We start from the raw sequence: 16,976 nt of genomic DNA, 5'->3' as shown, positions 1-16,976 counted from the left end.
CTTACTCTTTATCTTTTGTTGACACAGCTAGGAAATGTTACGTCAATCCCACCACTGACAGATGCCCCAGATATTTTTCTTAAACTCAAAATCAGGTATTGATGGTACCTCTTCTGAATTTCTGATTTTTTACTCAATTGTATATGGAGTAAATGATGTCATTCTTTTGAAGGAAGGCTATGTTTTCTTTCTCCCAGCCCCAACCCAGCATTGAGAAAAGTCAAATGAAATAATGGCGTTTTTATGGTATTGACTAATAGTCACAAGACATTAGCTGACAAATGAATAGCATTGAGGTTTTGAATAATCAGTGGTTAATTTTTAATGTTACACTTTAGAAAATAATGATAAATTCTACTTTTGTTGAGAATTGACCATTAAAAACTTTTTAAAGTAATATATAGTGAGTAAATTGTATCTTGTGCAATTCTTTTTTTTTTTTTTTGTATTTTTCTGAAGTTGGAAACGGGGAGGCAGTCAGACAGACTCCCGCATGCGCCCGACCGAGATACACCCGGCATGCCCACCAGGGGGTGATGCTCTGCCCATCTGGGCATTGCTCTGTTGCAACCAGAGCCATTCTAGCACCTGAGGCAGAGGCCATGGAGCCATCCTCAGCGCCTGGGCCAACTTTTTGCTCCAATGGAGCCTTGGCTACGGGAGAGGAAGAGAGAGACAGAGAGGAAGGAGAGGGGGAGGGGTGGAGAAGCAGATGGGCGCTTCTCCTGTGTGCCCTGGCCAGGAATCGAACCCAGGACTCCTGCTCGCCAGGCCAATGCTCTACCACTGAGCAAACCAGCCAGGGCCTCATGTGCAATTCTAAGTAAGAACATGCACCTAAAATATTTACCTTCAAGTATTTTTTTCTAAAACATGTGACCCTAGCTTGTTAACTTATTTGCAAGTCAGTTTGGACAGTTTAGTTTAAAAATGTTGAGTTTTTTTGTAATGCTTGGTTTGATTTTTTTCAAATAGGTTTATTATTTTATATTTTAAAAAGGAAAGCAGTTATAAACAAAATAGTATTCTTTATATCAATATATTCAAAGCATTGTATGCAGAGCCTTTTATTATCAGTAGATTACTTTGACTTTAGGAAACAGTATTAATAATATTTTCTCTTCTATCAGAAAATGTTTACCCACTAAGAATCATATTATAGTGTTGGGCTTTTCAAGATTTTATAGGCTTTCAGGTATAAGCCAATAGAACAAAGCATAGAGCCATTGCTCTCTAACAAAATATGAAGAGTATTTAGGATAAAAGAGAAAATGAATCTATAGAAAAGTCAAATACTCTTATTGAAGGAACTTCAGTATGCTAGAGATGTATTATAAGCTTATGCTTTTTGGATGGCATAGCCAGTTAGCTGCAGTCTAGCCAGTCACCAAGCTTAATGATGAATACAAGGTAACACATTTTTAAAATGAATGGAATAGTTCAAGAGTAAGTAGTATATTATCTGGAAAGTAAATTCACTACCTGAATCAGTCTCTAAGGCCTTACTCCAAGGTAGACCTTTGCCTGCAATTACATAAGGCACATATGAATGTCGACATGGAGTATCTGTGTAGCTAGATGTTATATAGCTTTACTCAAGTACCATTGGGCCTCCCTGGGAGTATATAAACCAGTAAAGGATAAACAGCCTTTCCTAATAATGTCTAGTTGCTAAGTGATCTTATCTTTTTGGTAGATTAAAGTTGGCTTCAATTTTTGACAATCTTTTACTCAGGAAGTGGGATCTAGGTTTTTCTCCTCTTGACTGTGGGTGTGCTCTGTGACTGTTGGACCAGTAGAATACAGTGGCAGCAAAGCTTTCTATTTTAGGCTTCATGCTTTAGGAAACTGAAAGCTTCCACATCCTGTTCCTTGGAATACTCGCTTTTAGAAGCAGTTAGCCATACCGTAAGGAAGCTCATGCATCAGGACGTAGGGAGAGAACCACGTGGACAGGAGCTGAGGCCCCTGTTGAATGCCAGCACCACCTCACCAGGCGTGTGACTGAGGAATCTTGGGAGAGATCCTCAGAGATAAGCCACGCCCTCCAAGCCCTGCCCAAGTTACACATTTAATCACATTGGGAGTTTGGGGATTGGCTGCTTCCTCTACAGCCTCATCAGCATCGTGAGGATTCCTGGGAGGTAAGGAACCAAGATATGAAAGAATAGAGGATGCAAGGAGACAGAGTCCATCCTTAGCTTCCATCTTTTGGTTAAACATTTCTTCCAATATTTCTTTTGATGGGGAAACAGGACTATACCACTTTTACAAAGGCAGGATGAATGTGATTGTAGGCTTGTATGTGTGCACTGAGTATTCAGAACAGATCTTGACCCACATCAAGAATGGTACCGAGCCCTTACTTATTGGAGTGTACCAGTGGATAGTTAGAGCACTGTAGTTCTAGTTAGAGCAACTTCTCTAAACAGACATTTCTAGTTACAACATCCTAAAGATGTGAAGCATCATTTTTATCATGATGTTCAATCATTCTCTTAATCCAAACCTTCGAGAAGACTCACCAGAACCTACAAGTCAAGTTCACACTCTTTAGCCTGGCATTCAAAGGTCACTGAGATCAATCTCCACAGGAAGATGCTGGTTAAAATAAAGATTCTCAAGCCCAGGGCCCTCCGAAGTTTGAACTTAGCCGATCTCAGTTGGGTCCTGAGTTCTTCCTTTCAGTAAGCATCCCTAGCGAGTCCATTGGGTCTCGAACCACCGTTAGAGTCTCCAATCATTGAGATCCAGTACATCCTCTAAGTGACACCTTTCTTGTAACTTTTGCTGAAATGACAACACTATAGGAGATAGAATGAGATCTAGTTTGGGATATAGAATGAGAATCAGAATGCTCTAATCTGATACTCAGTTATTAATAGTTCTCTGTGTCCCATTTATGGAAAAAGTAAGAATTTTTCCATTGTAACCCTGAAGTGAGCATAAAAACTGGAAAAATGCCCCGTCCCAGCTGGCATTAGTGTTGGGACAGGAACCCTGAAGCAAATCAGTTACCTGGGAATCCTAATAAATAAAACCAATAGCAGCCTTTTGGGAAAATAGCAGTCCCTTGCAGCTCTGTCCACAATTATCTTCATCATAGACTTTTTTTTTTTTTTTTGTGAGAGAGACAGACATAAGGACAATTAGGGGCAGACAGACAGGAAGAGAGAGAGATGGAAAGCATCAATACTTTATTGTGGCACCACCTTAGTTGTTCATTGATTGCTTTCTTATATGGGCCTTGACCTGGGGGCTAGAGCAAAGCAAGTGACCTGTTCCTCAATCCAGTGACCTTTAGGCTCAAGCCAGTGACCATGAGGTTATGTCTATGATCACACACTCAAGCCAGTGACCCCGCACTCAAGCTGGTGAGCCTGCGCTCAAGCTGGTGACCACAGGGTTTCAAACCTGGGTCCTCTGCATCCCAGGTTGACACTCTATCCACTGCGCCACCACTTGGTCAGGTTAAATCGACATTTCTAAAAAACCTAGGTCCTGGTAGGAAACAGCACTGATGAGGAACTCTGTGAATATGGGAGTCACTTTTGTTTATATTAACACTATCACAAATCTCCAAGATCACTCTCAGGAGACCTTAGGAATACAAAAGTAGCTTAAATATAACTTCATTGGCAAATATCACCAAGCAAGGAAGTTATCCCAGCAGTGTGGAGTGGGTATTAAGGATAATGTGCATATATGAATACTTGTCAAAGAGATAGGAATACTTTAGGACACGTGAATTATTTTATTATTTGGGCTCTTGGATGATAGTCACAGGAAACATGGATGACGTCACTCACTTTTTTCCCCCTATATATGTGTATCAAAGAAACTGGACAAAAGCAACATAAAGGACCTTTCATTTTCAGACATGGACCTACCAGCTTAAAATTGACGTGGTTAGCAGACCGTTTGCCTCATCTGAAGAAATAGAAGACCCAACACTATCACATCACATTCTATAGGACACAGACATGTCTTTTGAAATATGTGGTAGAGAAAGTTTGTAGATTAGAGTTACCACAGCAGGGAAAATGTTTCTAAAGAAGCTTTGACCGTTCCTGTGCTCAAGAAAAGTGCCACCTGGTCAGATGAAAAGTCTCCTCCGAACAGGTAAGCTTGAACATCAATGAGTAACACATCCTAAGAGTTTTAGCAAGAAAATATATTGATGCCGGCAACTTATTTTGAAATGTCACAAAGAGTGATAAATGGATTGATACATGGACAAATGGATAGACCTGTGATGAAGTTGTCATAAAGCAAATATAGCAAAATGTTAAGAATGGTAGAATTAGGGTGACAGCCAGATGGTGGTTATTATACAGTTATTTCAATGTTTCTTCATGCTTGATAATTTTCACAAGGGAATGTTGGGAAAAGAATTTGTCAGTAGAAAATGAAAGCAATCCATTTTCTGGTTGGGAAGGCAGTCTACCTATAGACTTGAGCATAGCACTTATATAGTCAAACAGACCAAGACTGAATCCCTGTCCCTCTATATGGTGTCTGCATGACCTTGGCTTCTAATCATCTATCAAAGTAGTATAATAATAGCTACTGTGTAGTGTAGATGTTAGATTTTAATGTATATAAAGTATCTGACACCTAGAAAAAACCAAAAATGTTATTTTTAATTGTTACTATTTTTTATATCTACTAATAACTAGTAAAATAAAAGCATCAATGCATCTTAATTTTCTTTAAAATATATTTCTAAATATAAAAGATTAATTTCATTATAGAAATTGCAACCTAGATTCATATATCAAGAAATATAAAGTTCTTGTGAAGCAAATAATATACATATTTTCTATAATCTCCAACTCATCAATAATTGTATAGTGTTAAGGGACATAAATTTCATGGCATTTACTGTATTTTAAGATTAGTTGTAATCAAATTTAAATTTAACTGTAGTTTATTAACAAGAAAGGAGATATCTAGTATAAAATTCTAGCCACATATATTTTTCAACAAAACAGTTCATTCAACAAAAAAATAGCTCTATGTTAGATGCTGGGGGCACAGAAATGGAGCTCACCACAAGGCCTTTATCCACAAAAGACTTTCAGTGTGGTTAGGAGGAAACCTCCAGCCCTTAGGAAAAAAGAACAAAGCACGAGTTAAAAATATGACATGTAACAAAGAAGTATATGATGAAGAACCAAATGAATAATATAGATTATATGTGCTGAGAGTTCAAAAGAAGAAAAAAATTATTATGGCCTTGAAGTGCAAGTTTTGGGGTTTCTATGCCTATTTAAGCCCTTTGGAACACAGAAATAACTTTTTGAAAACACGTCATTTTGATAGAAGACAAAAACACCATTGAATAATGGACAGTAATGTTAAGGACAAGCCTTCCCTTGGGAATTATGAACAGGAGGGAGAAATGAGAACAGAATATTTAACAGTAATCACAAGATGAATATTACCCTTCATTTCAAGAGGCATTTATTTAGTGTATAGTTGATATAAAGAATTAGCATAGCTGCTGAAGGCTAATAGGAATGAAATATGGCCCTGCCTTCAAGAGGGTTACAAGTGACAGTAACTAGAGTTATCTATTAAATGCCAAATGTATGCCAGACTGGTTAAAGCTAACTGTCTGTCTATTAGATGAGCTATGAAAAAAAAAAATCTGTACTGTACAAAATATCAAATACCAAGTGCCATAAAAAAGACCAGCTACAATGCTAGGTGAACTCAGAGGGTTTTCTTGCAGTTGACACATGAGGGAAGCACCCTGAGTTGGTCTTTGAAGAGGAAGGAGCGGAGTGTGTAGAGAGGCAGTGGCAGCGGAAGGAGAAGGAGAAGAATGAGGCAAGGCACGGAACTGAAGTCTGCACACGGAACAGTAGGTGGGTCTTTCTGGAGACCATGTGGAGAGAAGGGCGGCTGACAGGGAGATGGAGACAGAACACTCAGGCCTTGAATACCAAGCTAAGTGTTTTGAACTTTATTCTGTTGGCAGTAGGAAGCCATTAAAGGATTGTAAGCCTGACCAGGCGGTGGCACAGTGGATAGAGTGTCGGGCTGGGATGCGGAAGACCCAGGTTCGAGACCCCGAGGTTGCCAGCTTGAGCACAGGCTCATCTGGTTTGAGCAAAGCTCACCAGTTTGGACCCAAGGTCTCTGGCTCAAGCAAGGGGTTACTCGGTCTGCTGAAGGCCTGCAGTCAAGGCACATATGAGAAAGCAATCAATGGACAACTAAGGTGTCGCAACGAAAAACTGATGATTGATGCTTCTCATCTCTCTCTGTTCCTGTCTGTCTGTCCCTATCTATCCCTCTCTCTGACTTTATCTCTGTCCCTGTATATTAAAAAAAAGGATTGTGAGCTGGGGAATGAAATACACAGAACTATTTTTTCTGTTTAATTTTTTTTAATTTATTGATTTTAGAGAGAGGGAGAAGGGGGGAGAGACGAGAGAGTGGATGTAGCTCAGCTGAAAAGTTAAGGTAGAGATCTCCATTGGGGAGGCATCTGATTAGAGGTGGCCTGTGCAATGTGACCAGCTTTGATGACTGTGATATATATAACTGAGTATCTACAATATCACCTATATCTCTGATCTCTAAAGCATATGGGTCTTAAGCCAAATAATACTCAGAATATGTACAGGTAGGGGCACCTGGCAGAAATCTCCATCTTGAACTCCCTCCTTTTCAGACCCTACCAGTATTACAGTTGAGGTCATTGATATTTGAAAGCTAAATATAGGAGAGATTTTGAATGGATTCTTTCTTTTTTTTTTTTTTTCTGAATACTGTCACTACAGCTTAATCCCTTATACATAAATAAATGTAAACATCAGAAGATAGTTTAGATCGACTGCAATAGATTGTAAGTTCCTAAAGAAGTTAAGAAATTAAGAGAGTTTGGAATTGGGAAAATTTTCTCTCCATCTGTGGATCTGTGAAACTAGAAAACAAATTACCTAATTCCAAAATACAACAGTGGGATGGACAGAGGTCAGACGTTCCCATTGCAAAGGGGAGAGAGTAGAAGGAATAAATGGCGTATTGGTGCAAACAAGTCGGAAACCCTTCTCAGCAATGTCGCTTAGATTTCAAGGCCTGAGGATAATCCTCTTCGGCTCGGTGCTCTGTCTCCTGTTCCTGTGATCATCCTCTCTGGCCCCCACAACTGTGGCTTTGCCCCTGGAGTCATCCTTTCTCCATTTTATCCCATCTCTGTCCCTTCCAGTTCAAGCTGGCAGTGTTCCTTGTGGTGTAAAGTTCTCAGAAAATCTGGTTGGTCTCTCTTGCAATGCAGGAGCATCACACCATCAGACAGGAGGGTCCCCACAGACCTTTCTTAGATCACTTTATCTCGATTGCTGGCTTCTGCCAACATTGGTTGATCCATGCATCACTCACCTAATTTCTTCAGCAAAATGTGCTTTCTTTCTCTACAATCTTGGTGTTCTCTCCAGAGCATGCCTTCTCATCCTGTGCAGTCCAAGTAGGCTGGGAATTTTCCAGGTTGTCCAGTGCTGGTCCCCTTTTGTTTATTACAGTGTGGGCCTCAAGAAATCTCTTTCCTCTCACATTTCCAATGAGCAGCAAGGAGAAAACAGGCCGTGCTTTCCATGCTTTGCTCGGAAACCTCAGCTCATTATCCAAGCCCATGACTTCCATGTTCTACCTTCCACCCAAGAGTAGCACTCAATTCCTCTAAGTTTTCTGCCACCTTCTAACAAGGACGGGCCTTTCCTCCAGTTTCCAATAACATGCTTGTCATTTTCACCTGAGACCGGCCCAGAAGAGCCTTGAATGTTCATATTTCACAGCTTTCTGTTACTGATGATGTAAGATACTCTGTGACAGTGGATGTCTCTCCATAGCTCCCCACGCTTCTCTCTGAGCTTTTGCCACAATCACCTTTAATGACTGCATATCTACCATCAGACTTTTCAAGAAAAGCTAAAATTCTTCATTAAAGAATACCAAACTCACTTGTAGATTTTTGGATGTATGTCACAGGAAGCGGCACCTCGCTTCCTGGGACCCAAAGTGTATTGGTGTCCCAGGGCTGCCATAACAAATGAACATAGACTGGGTGGCTTAACATAATGGAAATTTATTTTCTCAGAGTTCTGAAGGCCAGAATTCTGAACTCAAGGTGTCGTAGGGTCAGGCCCCCTCAGAAGGCTCTAGGGAAGGATCCTTCCTTGCCCCTCTCCTCACTTCTTTTTTTTTTTTTTTTTTTTTTGCATTTTTCTGAAGCTGGAAACAGGGAAAGACAGTCAGACAGACTCCCGCATGCACCCAACCGGGATCCACCCGGCACGCCTACCAGGGGGCGACGCTCTGCCCACCAGGGGGCGATGCTCTGCCCATCCTGGGCGTCGCCATGTTGCGACCAGAGCCACTCTAGCGCCTGGGGCAGAGGCCAAGGAGCCATCCCCAGCGCCCTGGCCATCTTTGCTCCAATGGAGCCTTGGCTGCGGGAGGGGAAGAGAGAGACAGAGAGGAAGGCGCAGCGGGGAGGTGGAGAAGCAAATGGGTGCTTCTCCTGTGTGCCCTGGCCGGGAATCGAACCCGGGTCCTCCGCATGCTAGGCCGACGCTCTACCACTGAGCCAACCGGCCAGGGCTGCCCCTCTCCTCACTTCTGATGGCTTCTGGGGGTCCTCAGCATGTCTTCACTTGTAGCTACATCGTTCCCATCTCTGCCTTTGTCAGCATGTGAACTTCTTTCCCACGGGTCTCCACATGGCCTTCTTAGAAGGCAACCGGTCATTGGATTTAAGGTCCATGCTAGTCTATATGACCTTCTCTTAACTAATTATGTTGCAATCCCAAATAAGGTCACATTCTGAGGTTCTAGGCAGACATGAATTTTGGAGGGACACCATTCAACTCAGTCGTTTCTTTTAGGTCCCTGATTCTACTTTGTCCTCTCTTTCGGTTGACAATACTAATATTAAGTTGCCGTAGTGACCATTTATTCATTTAACCTACCATCTGCTTTCATATCCCCTCTTTTCAAACTGTGTTTCTTAAATGTTAAACTTTTGCACTGATAGACAGAGGGCACTATTTTGAGAAATAACTTTATCCAGAGGTGGGAAGATTGCCGAGGTGAGGTCACAAACAATAAAACATTGTTTTTAGTTCATTGGATTAAATACGTCTGCCTGCTACTGACTGTGTTTAATTAACAATCTTTGTTTCTGTTCATAGTTAATTTACTTGCTCAAGTTGAAAATATCAAGGGTTCTTTAACTCATTCTGTCCATTGATATTTAATACATGCTCTGCCATTATTACCCAGCCTGGGATTTGTTACTTCAACATATCAATCAATGGCAAAGTCAATGTGTAAGCTGCTAGTAATTTCGAAAGTGCCTTTGTATTCAGTAGTCTTGTTCCTTGTTTGTAATTGAAGGTCATTATTTCAAGAAAAGAATGATATCTAAGACTGTAAATTCATTGTACTTTCTAAGCTCTTGAGAGTGGAGATTTGCAACGTCTATAGGTAGCTGAGCCTTACCTATTCAGGATACTAAGGACTGATGCTCATAGCTCTAATTATTTTCACATGATGCAGCTAATTCCAAGAATATCTTTTTTTTTCTTTCTTGGTTCTTAGAAAAAAAATAATATATATACATAATTTTTATCATTTGAAATCTATGAAGCAATACTTTTTATTGCTTTAGGGAAGCTTCTTGTCTCACCAGCACACTTGTCTATCTTTGTAGCGAGCCAGGTACTAGGGATATGATGTTTAGAAATTCTACCTCATACTAGTTATAAATTGGAGTATGGTTTCTTGAGGTTCTTGATGAACAAATGCTCTCTAAGCTCCCATTTTATTTAGATATTCTTGTAGGATAAAATCCCCCCACCACCACCAAAAAATAAAATCCCATTCTAATCTCTAGAACCTGTAAATGTTATCTTATTTGGAAAAGGGGCCTTTGCACATGTGACTAGGTTAAGGATCTAGAGATGAGAGATTATCTAGGTTATCTGGGTAGGGCCTAAATTCAATCACCAGTGTCCTATCTAAGAAAGAAGCAGAGAGAGATTTGACACCTGAAGAAGAGGAAACAACAAGGTGACCCCAGAATCAGAGATTGGGGTAATGCAGACCCAAACCAGGAAATGCCATATCCTCCCCTGAAGTCTCTGGAGGGAATATAGCCCCGCCAACACCTTGATTTGGACCCAGTGAAACTGATTTGGAAGTTCTGATTTTCCACACCCATAAAAGAATATTTTTTTTCTGTTGTTTTTAAGCAGTCAATTTGTTACAGCAGCTTTAGGAAACTGATACAAGTGTATAACATTTTCCCTTGGATGGTGTGAGGTATTCCTACCAAAAACATAACTTACTGGATTTATTTATAGTAATTCTTTCTCAGTTCTGTGTTAGCACATGAGCTGAGTTAATACTGAGTGTTGAGTAGCAGTTCTCCCCTTTGACCTTAGGTGTAATACTTAATCTGGTTATCCAAATTAACTCTGAACTCCCGTACAGAATTGTTTCTTAGACTGGGAGGCGAATTCAGTAACATCTTTTAAAAGGAGGCTCTTCTTCCCCACCGAGTGGTCTAGTTCAGCTTTCCTTCTATGTAAACATTCAGAGTCCTTTCTAAAGCCTCAAGTTCAGTTTTTATTTCACATTACAAATGAAACCAAAGCTTCCTTCCTTTATGGGCGCGAACTTGATGGTACAACTAATTGTTCTCTCCGATAGCTAATTATATTTCCGGTTGCCTCTTTGAAGGTCTCATTAGCCAATGGCATATGCTTGTTTGGGGGCCAAGGAGATGAGCAGCACTCTCAAGCAGGTAATTACAAAAGCAATTAGTAATGCCCGCGACTAATTACAAGAATGAAAATTGTACCCACAAAAATGGTACCAGTGTCTGCTGGGCCAAAAACCAGTCTCTGGAAAGTGATAGGAGATTTAATGCATCCAGCTGTATCATCATGAGAGACAGTAAAACAAATTGTAATCTAGACCTACTGGGATCTGTAAGCAGCCGGCTCTGAAGGGGCTACCTCTGACAAGGGCTGCACTTGGGGCAGTTTCCCCATTGCCAATAATTAGCTGCCAAAAATCTTGGACTTGAAGCCTGACCTGTGGTGACGCAGTGGATAAAGCGTCGACCTGGAATGCTGAGGTCGCTGGTTCAAAACCCTGCTCTTGTCTGGTCAAGGCACATATGGGAGTTGATGCTTCCTGCTCCTCCCCGCTTCTCTCCCTCTCTCTCTCTCTCCTCTCTAAAAAATGAATAAAGATAAAGATAATAAAAAAAAATCTTGACTTGAACTTATATCCACATCAGAGCACTGTACTCTTCAAAATTTCTTTCATGCCAGAACCCACATATCGCAAAATTCTTTCTGGGTAGTGATTTTTGATGCTTTTGTGTTGTCAGCATCTACTTTTCACGTGCCGTAAAATCGAGGGTCTTACAAAGAACATGACTTTGTTTTCGCTTGCTTTTCAACTGTACCTGAGCAGAGCATCAGCCAGAGGTCTCGGCAAATTCACCTTGAGCAGCAAGCTCCCTGGGGTTCGTTAGCAGGTGTTGTCACCGAGACCCCTACGGGTGTGATGCCCGGACGAAGCTTTTGAATGTGTTCTTCGTTCCCTCATCTTAAACTAGTGATTCCATGTTATAGCGAAGGGGTAGGAATACGAAAACTCGTCTGATCTGTCAGCATGTCAAACGATTGAGCTGTCGAGTAACAAGAAAATAAAAATTGTTGAGAACATTGGTATTTTAAATACCTGAAAATAGTAAATCTGTCAAGAAAAATGAAAAAGCCTGCATCACTCCCTATTGTGACATGTTTCAACTTGGGTGTGCACAGCACGTATTACAGGGTGCCCGGTGGCGTGCTGGTGCGAACAGCCGTGGGGCTCCTCTCACGGCACCAATGTCACCACTGAAAGGGCTCAATCCCGTCAGTTGCACACAGAGAGTTAGTGGCCTGGAAGCGCTGCAGAGGGTCAGGTCAAAGTTTCCAAAAATAGAAAAAGTGTGCGGAGAATGAATGATTTCACTGGGAGAAATGGCGTTGTCTTCCCCTCCCCCTTTGGCTACTTTTAAATTGCTCTACCCTGTGTTTTTCCATCATTTCTTCTGCCCGGTACTATTCATTCACTCTAGTCAGGACCTCCTGCCTTAGAAGCTGGGACACGTTCGGGAGGCGGGAAAAAATTCACCTTGAAGCCCAAGTCAAAACAGATGCCGACCCGCTGTTGTGTTGACGTGCGGCCGGCAGAGCTGGAGATTCAAATCCAGAAAAGAGGGTCCAAAATAAATACACAAGCGAGGGGTTACTTTTCTTTTCAATTAGCGATGATCGAAGGATAATATGGGAGAAGGGTCAAGGGCATCAGTTATGCAACAGATACAGAATAAGCAGACCTTGATTAAAATCTAGTGTTACTTAGGCTGGCTAACCCGAGGATAAAGCTATTTTTATTCCATCAAACATTTGCTTTGCTCTCATTTTTCCAAAACGTATTTCATTTGTACGTTTGTGTATACTTGTGTGTTTCCCAAAGCAGTCTTAAGACCATAGAAGGCGTGGTTTAAGAAGTCACCTACCCAAAGCAGGACAAATCTGACAACTGGTCACCTAGCGAACGGTGAATTCAGTGACTCTCAAAGCAGCCTCGTTAGTTTTAAAAAAGAATTCTCTAAGCACTTGAAGAAACATCCTTACTTCGGATGGACTTCCTCATTGTTACTTGTACTCACCCATCCTGTTTTTGTTCCCCAGTGCTGCCACAGGAAGGGTCTGACCCCCCAATCGGGACAACCTTTCAGGGTTAAAGGCCTGTGTGCGCCAGATCCTTCCTCCTGATCTCCAGCCTCTGCTGGCTTTCCTCCTGCTCTTCTATTTTAGCTAACCATTTTTAAACATGGACAAAATAATACCTCAATTAAACATATTCAACCAGAGGCATATTATTCAAACTGGGGAAGGGTGCAAAGAGGGAGGGAAAATGTAATACTCTGCCTCAGTCAGCTGTAAAAGCTTGTACTTGACTTTTATATATATATATACACACACACACACACACTTTTTTTTTTTAACGGAATACATTGGTGTTATAGAGACCTAGCCTGGATCTGTTCTGAGAAATACCATGCTTAAGATCCTATACTTCAATTCCTTTTCTACCTATATTCTCTCTATCCTATCTTCTACTACGTTACTAAGTTTAAAGTAGAAAAAAAAAAAAAAGGAACACACCTATTTCCTTTACTCTGTTTCTCGACTCACATTATATTTCATACTTCATGTAGAAATTCTATTTAAAAAATAAAACATTAGGGGATTTTCAACTGGACACGATCTCTCTTCCACTGCCATCTGCGACCAAACGCAGTTTCTCTGTGATTTACATGAAACAGCCCAAAAGAGTCGAAGACGTCAGTGAAAGCTACGTACAGATCTGGCAGGCGACTCCTAGTAGCCATGATAATTTTAAGAAAAATTTATTATGGCATGTTCCTGTCTCCGGTTACTTCCTGTTACCTCTTCGTGGAAATCTTTTCTCCCCATAGTCTCAGGTAGCTCATTCCTGCTTCTGATTCAAGTCTTTGCTCCCAAGCTCCCTTTCAGTGCGTCCATGCCAAGGCTGCCCATTTAAAGGTGTATTTCCCCCTTCCTTGCCTCCTCCACGCCTTTCCCCGCATCACCTTTCTTTGTAATGCTCACGATCATCTTACACCTGCTTTTCTCATTTTATCTGTGAAATAGGTCACTCGTACCACACAGAGCATGAAGTATATATGTACAGTGTGGAGCAATCACCTGGAGAAACACCTGTATCACCCCTACCCAGGTTAAGGAATAAGGAATTCCCCATGTGTTCTTCCCAGACGTCACCACTATCCCGACTTCCTTGAAAACCATTGCCTTACATTTGTTTATGTTTTAACATCTATGCATGCACACACTAACAATAATACATAATTTATTTATTTATCATAGTTAAGACAACAGACCAAGATATCTGATATTCTTTGCACCAGTGCATTTCTTGACTTGTTTGAGAGTACCCAAAACCCATTTTTTTTTTTTTAATTTATTTTTGTATTTTTCTGAAGTGAGATGCAGGGAAGCAGAGAGACAGACTCCCGCATGTGCCTGACGGATCCACCCAGCATGCCCACCAGGGGGCAATGCTCTGCCCATCTGGGGCGTCGCTCTGTTGCAACCGGAGCCATTCCACATCTGAGGCAGAGGCCATGGAGCCATCCTCAGCACCCGGGCCAACTTTGCTCCCATGGAGCCTTGGCTGTGGGAGCAGAGGAGAGAGATAGAAAGGAGAGGGGGAGGGGTGGAGAAGCAGATGGGCACCTCTCCTATGTGCCCTGGCCAGGAATTGAACCCGGGATTTCCACATGCCTGGCTGATGCTCTACCACTGAGCCAACTGGCCAGGGCCCCAAAACCCATTCTTAGCCCAACCAACTGGCCTCTTCCTTCGCTAGCAATCTCAGCTATATCTATTTCACCCCACCCCCAAATTTTATTTCCTAGTTGTATTTATTTTAGCCTCTGTAGTTATCTTCGCTGGACATTCAGATTTGTTCCCAATTTCCTTAACAGGACAATCTTCGTTTTTGACTTGAGTCATCTAATTTTGACCAGAGTAATCTAATTTTACCGAAAATAATTCACCCCTCAGAATCCAAAGTACCTACTGGGAAAATGGCAGGTAATTTCCTTCATTTTTTTTTTTTTTTCATTCCTGAAACAAAACTTAAGTGGTTAGATCGTGTCTGATATTCGTTACCAATTGTATTAGCAGAAAAGTTCAGGCTCGTCTTGACAGCCACATTTTCTTTGTTCTCTGATCCAATCTTCAGAGTGATTCGGGTTTGCTAAGGGTCATCACATGGACAGGCCACAATTTTCATGTCCATTTATTCCAAAGATTCGGCAAGCAGACTGCTTCACAGATGATCTCATTTTGTTTGGATAATGTGCCCAATCATTTTAGATGCAATCAAAATGTGTAATCAGAGGTTATGCAAATGAAACTCTATCATCGCCAGGACCTCTGCCGATTTGCAAGTGTCCTCCATCCTCATCTAGTTGAAGTTAGCTATTATTCTCCTCTGCGGAGTTTTCAGCGGAACAATGTCCACCTTTCTTCTGTACCGTAGAGAGTCCAGAGAACGGCGCTCATTTTCTTTTTATGTTGTTAGAATTAGATGTATCATTCATCCCTAATCTGAGTTCTACAATAGCTGCAATCACTGTGTCACTGGCCCCTGGAATGAATTCTTAGATCCAGCAATCACTGCACTACCAACACCTATTAGGTGTAGCATCTAAATCTTCTATTGAGAATATTGCAATTTTACCTATCCAAGCTATATGCTGTGTCACCGTATATAGCTAAACTTACGTCCTTTGTAGCATTTAGCACAGGTCTGACTTCTCTCTACGTTGGCTGCATTTTACTGGAAAAAAAAGTTGTGGAGCCGTGGGTTATCCATGCACAGTTTAGGCACTCCTTTGATAAAGGAAAAAATATAGAAAGTTCTATAAGAAAAAATATGTAAATTTTTGGTTTAGTTTTCTTCTTTGTTAGCTTCATTATTTTTGCATTTATTTCTTGATTCAAATACCAGGGTTTTAAGAGATGGTTGAGAATATAATAGCCTCTGTTTAATAAACTAATGTTTAAATAAGCTAACACACACAAACACACAACTGTACATCAAAAAATATAATTGAAGTATCAATTTTCAGTTTCAGAAATGTGCTTGTACGTAAATTACTCTTTCTAGAGATCGTACCTATTTTTTGAGCCTAATTAATCTATTATTTTGAGAGACTTATGCCAGCCAAACATTTAAAAATAATTAGTATTTGAAAGAATACAATTGTATATCCATATAAGTACTAACATTTTGAGGAGATACTTTGAAGTGGAGGTGTACCCTTTTTCACCATTACCACAAAATAATAACATGGCCATTTGTGACAGTTCTGCATTAAATTGCTTGTGAAAAGAAGGTCTTGGTGACAGGCTTCGATGAAAGTAAAATATAGATTATAAAAAAGTAGTTGTATGGTTCTGCATAATTTGCGCTCCTAATACTTTTGGTCACAAGGTTATATTGAAGAAAGCATCTTCTTTTATGTTTGTCTCCAGCTCAATCATGTAATACTTATCCTACATTTGAAGAATTTTTATTTAGTCTATCATCATAAAACTTAATGGTAGGTTGCTAATGTGACAAAGGTTGTAAGTGCGATGATGCTGATTGTTATTATCTATGTTAAAGTGACCTCGAGACACAAAACATATTGATACAATAGTAGCTCATCCTCCATATTTTGTGAGACCACAGTAAAGATAATATGACTACCATGGATTTTATAAAATAATTTTTGATAAACTGAAAGCTTATTTTATTTTAGAACAAGCTTTTTTTTTAATGAAAATATAAAAAGGGAAACAACTGTAAAGATACCATAGCTGTAATATCAATCACTTGGTAATTCATTCATTCATCAAGTATTTATTGACTACCTACTATGTGCTACTTCATCCTGTATCAGTAGAAAATGAGGTAAGTTTTAAAAATAAAATTAGTAAGGATGGAAATGAGAAATGACTGGTACTGGGAGTGGCATTTTGGCGAGAGGTGATAAAAATGTCCCAAAATTAGATTGTAAATGACAGTTGCACAATTTGGAATATACTGAAAACTACTGAACATATATTTTAAATGGGTGGATTTTTATGGTACGTGAATTATATGTCAATAAAGCTATTTAGAAAAAAAATGATGTTTTAATGGAAGACAGGAAGGCGTAATAAAATTGATTGTAATATTGGCTTTGAGCTGGTGTTGACCAGCTAGGCAAGTATGCACCAAACAGTTTAGAGGCAGTTCTAAAGAAGGTAGACCAGTTGGATTTGGGAATAGTGTCTGGTCTACTCTGAATGTGCAAG

At 40.4% G+C, this 16,976-nt stretch overlaps 1 protein-coding gene and 1 non-coding gene across 3 annotated transcripts in view; one reads left to right on the top strand and one right to left on the bottom strand.

Annotated features, from left to right (window-relative positions):
* Positions 1-16,976, top strand: part of ATRNL1 (attractin like 1) — a 548,672-nt gene that overhangs the window by 377,961 nt on the left and 153,735 nt on the right. The gene's annotated exons all lie outside the window — the stretch shown is intronic.
* On the bottom strand, positions 8,539-8,614 carry TRNAA-AGC (transfer RNA alanine (anticodon AGC)). Its single transcript has one exon. It is a non-coding gene; the product is annotated as a tRNA-Ala (tRNA).

This window comes from Saccopteryx leptura, chromosome 13, assembly GCF_036850995.1.
Source record: "Saccopteryx leptura isolate mSacLep1 chromosome 13, mSacLep1_pri_phased_curated, whole genome shotgun sequence".
NCBI classification, from domain to species: domain Eukaryota; kingdom Metazoa; phylum Chordata; class Mammalia; order Chiroptera; family Emballonuridae; genus Saccopteryx; species Saccopteryx leptura.
This window is presented reverse-complemented; position numbering and strand designations above follow the sequence as displayed.